The sequence below is a fragment of the Heliangelus exortis genome, chromosome 28 (assembly GCF_036169615.1).
Source record: "Heliangelus exortis chromosome 28, bHelExo1.hap1, whole genome shotgun sequence".
NCBI lineage: Eukaryota > Metazoa > Chordata > Aves > Apodiformes > Trochilidae > Heliangelus > Heliangelus exortis.
Genome location: NC_092449.1, coordinates 656,343 through 663,486, shown reverse-complemented (window position 1 = coordinate 663,486; position 7,144 = coordinate 656,343).

Sequence of the window (7,144 nt, the reverse complement as noted above, 5' to 3'; positions counted from 1 at the left end):
GAGAGGGAGAGGAGTTGAGATGGTTACAGTGCTGGGGCAGGGGAGATGCATCAGGAGAGGATGGAGCCAGAGCCTTGGGTCAGGAGGAGATGGAAAACTGGGACATCTCCAGGGGGGATGGGACAGACCCACAGCATGGCCGGGGGACGGACACACCCCAGGGTGAGTGACTAGAAAATAATTTATTGAAGAAACAGAAAGCTGCAGAAATACAATACAGTCATGACCAGTAGAGGATGAACAAATAGAGATTAATTATTTTTTTTTTTTTCTCTCTTTTAAAACCTGTTGACAGACTGGAGTTCAGTTCCCTGGTAACTTCCCCTGCATGAGTCATTGCAAAGAACAAGGAACAAACTCCAGAGCACACAGCACAGTTTGGATAAAGTGCCTGACACATAAGACTCTTCTTAAATTTATTTTTTTTTTCTTTTTTCGTTTGTAAATAGCTTAAACAAATATAGTTGCAAGACACAGAGGAGTAACAATTGCATTTCGCTGTAGAGTCAAACCTATCCCATGAGAGGAACAATAAAGCAGCAGCAAAAGCAAAACAAAACAAAAAAAAAACCCACAACCAAACAAATAAAACTCAAAGAAACCAACCCCAAAAAATTGAATTAGAAGGAAAAAGTCATTTAAAAACTCTGAGGTGTGGCCCTCAGCCCTGGCAGGTCTATTGCTATACAGAAAAACAAGCAATGGGTCCTGGAGGTGGCTGCACTGGCAAACCCAAGGCTGTGGGTTCTTCCTGGGGAATGAATTCTGTCTGACTTCTTTATTTCCTTTGGAAATTTGAGGGCAAAAAGAAGAAGAAACAAAACAAAATGCAAGAAACTGAATTTTGTTCTTTGCATTTTTAATTTCCTCTCTTTAAAAAAAAAAAAAAAGAAAAAAGAAACAAACAAACAACCCAAAGAACAGCAGAGGTGAGAGGAAGGGGACTCTGTCCTCTGAGACAAGGGAAAAGGACCCAGGAAAACATCGAGGACACGGAGCCAACCCAGCCTGAAGTGGGTTGGGTGGTAATGAGGTGCTTGATGGTCTTCCCCATCCAGACTTCAGATGCTCGGGAAAAGGGACCGGAGGTGATTTGTCGGGTTTTTTTGTTTGTTTGTTTGGGGTTTTTTTAGTTTTTCCAAAGCCATTTCTGGGCAGGGACAAAGCAGCAGCTCCTGCCCATGTCCCAGCAGTAGAGCTGTGGGAAGAGCTGGGCTTCAGCTGGGCCATGCTGGGAATTTTCCTTCCTCCCCAAGCAGAACCTTGGGGGGTCATGGGTAATGGAATGACCCAAATGCCTGAAAAATTCCCCAGTGGAAGGAGGGTGTGGTGGCTGGGCTGAACCAGTGGGAGATCTTGGGCCCCTTCCGCTTCCTCACCCACCAACCACCACTCTCTGCTCTGCTCCCCACAGCACCAAAATGCCCTTGGGGGGCAACCCTGGCTGAGAGAATTGTCTTTAGGACAGAGCTTGGATTGTCGTTACCTGCAGGGGAAAAAAAATCTTTGGTATCGTGGCAAGTTGCTCCTCAAGGCATTTTGGTAGATGTGGGCAGCAGGGGCAGCTGGATCTGGTGTGAGACAGGACTCAGCCTGGCTCTGGTTGGTCCAGAAAGTTCTTGTGGGCTGAAGGATAGGGGAGAGCTCAGCTCTTGCCAAGAGCTTCTCTGGGGCTTCCCAAAAAACTGGGTTCATGCCCTGTGGTGGGAACCAGCTGGGGTCTGCAGGGACTGAGGACCTGGGACATCCAAGCCTGATTAAACCTTCTGGTGGTTGGAAACAAGGTCTTGGCATCCAAGCAGCAAAGATTTTCCTGCTGGAAAAAGGTCTTATAGAAAGCGATGGGGGATGCAGAGCTCCCTGGAGGACAGGAGGGTTGGTTAATGGCTCTGCTGGAACCAACATCTCTTCCTAAAACCCAGGTCCTTGCTCAGTGCACCCCATGTCTTCTACCACCTGGTCTTGAGCATCTCAGTGTTGGTCATGAAGGCAAAGGCTTCAGGGACATCCCATTGGACATCCCAAGAGATGAAGATCTAAAAAAAAAAAACCAAAACACCCTACTTTTCTTTTGGGGGCCCTTTTGGTGGGGCCAAAAGAAGCTGAGATCTCTTTCCTCACAGTGGGCTGAGCTTTGGGGTCCCCTCCAGCAATGGAGGGGAAGGTTGGAGTGGTGGAGAGGCTGGAGAGGGCTGAGGAGTCAGCATTCCAAGGTAAATGCTCTGGCAATGTTGGAGAAGTGGAAAGTAGGAATACTGCTTCCCCCAGGGCTCTGTCACCTTCCTGAACTCCAAAGCTGTGACTCTTTCCTGCTCCTCTCCTCTGGTCTTTAAGTGAGGAGGTGGAGTGAGGGGAGAAAGGAGCAGAGGATGCTCATGGGGGGTGTCTCCAACCATTTGTAGAAAGCTCCCTGGCTGTCCTGGCAGGCAGGGTGACCTCCCAAAATTCCCTGAGACCTCTCGGTGGGTTGAGGTCCTCCAGGACCTCTTCCACTGGATGGATTCTACTTCTTCCTCCATCAAGCAGAGTGCAGAGTGAGGGTCATGATGAGTGGCCAGGACAGACACTCCATTCTGGTGCCTCTAACCCAAACCACAGCCCTGGGGAGAAAAAGCTTGGGAATGGGTCATTCCAGTTCATCCCTGGACCTGGTTGGGTGTTGATGCAGCACCAGCATCCGTGGTCCTGTCCATGCAGGGTGAGGACAGAGGCAAAGCTGTGAGGTCACCCCAAGGAACAGGGACATCACCTGGAAAGGTGTCAGTCCCGAGGAGGTGGGGGTGTGGAATTTGGGGTGCCTGGGGATCATTTCCCTTGTCTCAGAGCACACAAGATGTCCAGTGGCTTCACCAGCTTGGGTCATGGTGCTTGATTGTCTCTCCTCTCATCTGCGCTTGGGCATTGACCCACAGAGCTGGATAAAGCAAAAAAACCCAAAACTCAAAAAAACCCCGAAGCGGGGGGAGGAGCTGGGGTACCCTCCCCACACCTCATCCTCAACAGGGGCCTTTGAGTGCTCTGGGAGGGGGGGGAGGAAGAAAAGAGACAAAGGAAGAAACTGAGGTGATCTACCACGAGTCTCCTGGGGCTGAGATGGGGGAGGAAAAAAAAAAATCACAACAAACCCAAAGCAAAGCAAAGATGAATCCATGCACAGAAATCCTCATCAACCAAAAACTGGTGGACAAAAAAAGGAAAAAAAGCACAGTTTGTCCCCTCCCACTCCCACCCAACCGCCCCTCCCCGAATAATTATTACATTACTTCAAGAAAGAGTATATTTTTTTTTCCATGCATAAATCAAATTATCATCTTGTCTTTTTTCTTTTTTTTTTTTTTTTTTTCCTTTTTTGTTTTTTTTTTTTTGTGTGTTTTTTTCTGGTTTTTTTTTTTTTTTTTTTTTTTTTTTTTTGGTCTTCTTTTAAATTACATTTGAACACAGAACACATATAATAAATACTCTTGTACGACATGACTCAGAGAAAAGTAACACATCCGAAAGCAAAGGGCTCATCATCAGGTCCCAGTTTTCTTTTTTTCTTTTTTTTTTTTTCTTTTTTTTTTTTAAAAGGACTTGTTTAAATATGAAATCTGTAAACTCCGAGGGTCCTTTTTTTTTTTTTTTTTAATCTTTCTCTCTCTCTTTAATCTACCCAGCTTTCATCTCCTTAACATTCAATATGTCTCCCATTGAACGCGTCAAAGAAATAAGACCATGCCGTCTTCTGCAAAATTATAATTTAACAGTATAAAGCTTCAAGTCACAAATTCCAAAAACTAGCTAAGTAATTTTTTTTTTTTTTATCACATAAACTATACATTAAATATCTTGAGGTATTTCAGAGAACATTGTCAAAGGCTTGTAAGGTCTGTGCTGGGTGGAACAGAAGCTTTCTCCTGCGTGTCGAACGTCTTTGGTATCACGAGCCGTGGGGGGCTTGGGGGGGAGGGGGGTGGCGTGGCCACGAGGTTGGGCAAGCTCTGGCCAAGGCAATAACGTGGAAGGGGACAGGGGACAAGGAGGCTGTGGAGTCAGGGACACTCTGACCACGTTGCCCTGGTTGGTCCGGGCCTGGCTTCTTGTCACCAGTGGGATTGGCCCTGGGCAAGTTTGTTCCAGCACTAAAGGAGCTGCCTTGACCAGAGCACGACCCAAGTGGGTCCAGTTCAACCCAAGGTTTCCCTAAACTTGACATCCTGGAGATGACTGGGGAAGAGCATCTTCTCCAGCAGGTTCCTCCCATTGCCTTCACCTAAAGCCAAGTGGGTGAGTGGAGCAGACCCTGCTGTGTCCCCCTGTCCCCACTGAGCCAAAAATGCCCCTCTGGGGCCTCAGAAATGGTTCCTACCAAAAGATTAAAAAATAAAATAAAATAAAAAAAAAATGCTCCCAAAAGGAGGGGTTGGGAGAAAGCCCAGGGTGAGGCTTTCCACCAGTCCTGCCTTTGTCAATCCAGCCAGGAATGCCACAAACCCTCCCTAAGGGAAACCAAAGCCCCTGTCTGAGCTGAGAGAGGAAGAAAAACCCAGTGGTGAAACCCACATCTTCATCTCCTGAACTTCTGACGTGTCCCACCTGGGCTGGGCTGGTGAAGGACACGGAGCAAAACCCATGAGAAGGGACCTCGACACCAGGTCAGAGCTCCTGGGGCAAAAAGGTCTGGATGGGGACCAGGGACATCTGGGAGAGGGGACACACTGGGGAACCAGAACCTTCCCAGCAGTGGGGATGCTTCCTCTTCAACAAGGGTTGGGTTTCTGTGGGGTTTTTTTTTTTGGTTTGGATTCTTTTTTTTTCTCCATCCCAAAGACTTCCAAGAATTGCCAGAATCCACCCCTTTGGAGAGCTGAGGTAAGAATGAGATTTAGGATCAAAGCAGAGGAGCAAAGAAATGGCCACACACCTTTGGTACAAGAAAAAGGCACTCATCTACCACGCTGCCATCCCGGGGAGCTCGCTCGCCTTCGCCCTCGCTCTCTGGGGACTCAAAGGGGGGGACAGGGGTCTGGGGGTGGATGGGGGTGGCTCTGGGCCAGCCCCTCCATGAGAAGCAGGGAAAGTGGCAGTTCCAGCACAGACCAGACAAGGCAACAAAATCTTTGGTATCAGACGTGATTTTCAAATCACAAAAATTGAAAACTCAAGTGAGGTAGCCTTTATTCTTGGGTTCTCACTAGAAATGTCTTTGCATCCTTGAGGGCCTGTGGCATTTACTCTTTTTTTTTCTTTTTTTCTTTTTTTTTTTTTCTTTTTTCCTTTCTTTTCCATTTTTTTTTTAATCCCTTTTTTTTTTTTTAATTTTATTTTTTTTCTCCCGTGTGTTTTTCACTTCCCAAACCAAGGCCCCCTTTCTGGCTTTTCAGCCCTTGAATACTACTCGATGGGGTTCAGGAATCCCCCACCATCGTCACCACGTCACGACAAGACAAGAAGAAACAACGTTAGGGGAAAAAAAAAAAAAAAATCAGTGGTGGGGAGCGGGGTCCTGGGGAGATGAGGTTGGCTTTGCCATTAGTTTTTGGGTTGTGGCTGGCAAAACACGCTGTGGCACCTGCCCCTTCCCACTCCTTCCCGCTTTCCATCCCTCTCCCCCACCCTCTTTCCAGCAAGACATTGGGTTCGTTTGGTGCCACCGGGTCCAGTGTGACACCCCCAGCCCCTCCACTGCCCACCTACCCCAGGAGCTCTTTGGTTAAAGACGTCCTCAAACCCTGGTGGCTGCGGCCGGGCAGGGCTTCGTGTGCAGGGTATTTTTTTTTCTTTCGTTCTTTTGTCCTTTTTTCCTCTTTTTTTTTTTTTTTTTTTTTTTGGAGGGGTTTTTTTTTTGGTGAACTTTTTTTTTTCTTTTTTTTCCTTTTTTTTTTCTTCTTCTTTTCAACAAGGTGCCTTCCTGTTACACAACAGATCGCTCTCAGAGTAAAGTGAATCAAAGAAACCAGAACACAGATGGTACTTCTGTTACCCGCATAAATTCAATAGTGTCCTTTTGCTTTGGTTTGGTTGATGGTTCATTTTTGGAGGATTTTTTTTTTTTTTTTTTTCTCCAAGTGGTGAGGGAAGGAGGGAGACATTCCCTTCCTCTCCATCCCCAAACCCCTCACAGCCTCTCCCTGTCCCCACCGGCACCTCCTGCTCCTCCCAGGGACATTCCAGGCTGGCAAGGATGAGGGATTGATTGTAAGGGTTTGGCCTCATGATTGCTTTTTTATATGGCACAAGTCACCATCGAGAGCTCAGAGGAAACAATCGTTTTGAAGCTAGTACCATCGCTCCAGAAATTTGCGTTTTAAGGCAGGTTGTTAATTGGCACAAAAAAAAAAATCTGGCATCTTTTTTTGGTAAGTTGCCGGGCTTTGTGTTGAGCTTGCTTGGTTGTGGTTTCTGTTGTTATTCCTTTTTTTTTTTTTTTCTTTTTTTTCCTTTGGGTTGCTTTTTTTTTTTTTTTTCCCTTTCGATCTTGTCGGGAAGTTTTCCTCCTTCTCACATCCAGGGCTGGATTTTGTCACCAGACCCCTCGGATTTTTCTTTTCCCACCGATCACCGACGTTGGTTCCCAGGAGGGATTTTTTTTTTTTTTTTTTCTTTTTTCTTCCTTGTAGTTGGGTTTTTGGTTTGAAAATTTCTTTGGTAACAGAGATGAAGAGGAGGGGGACGGGAAGGGGTCGAGGGGTGGGTGGGGTGAGACACAAAGCCAACAAATCTGCTTTGTCTTGAGTCCATTCCTCAACCAGAAATCCAGCGGTGAATGGTGGAGCCAATCACCAGATCAGATCCTTCTCTCCAAGTCTCTCCTCCCGTCTCCTTCCAAACAACTTTTTTTTTTTTTTTTTTTTTTTTTAAATACCCGATTTCTGTAGCTAAAATGTGCTTCTTTGACCTGCTTGGGTGCCAGGAGAGGTGGGGCAGCCTCACTCCCCCTCCGGGCAGGGGATGCTCGGGTGCCACGGCGTCTCCTTTGCCGGGGAGTTTCTCCAGGAAGGATCCAGGGATGGGATGGGATGGGATGGGATGGGATGGGATGGGATGGGATGGGTGCTCTCGTGGGGTGCCTGGAGGGTTTGAGAGTGTGGGTGCTCTTGGGGGTGTCTGGGAAGCAGGGGCAGGGGGGGAGGGGTTGGAGGAAGATGCCTGTGGAGGAGGCTGG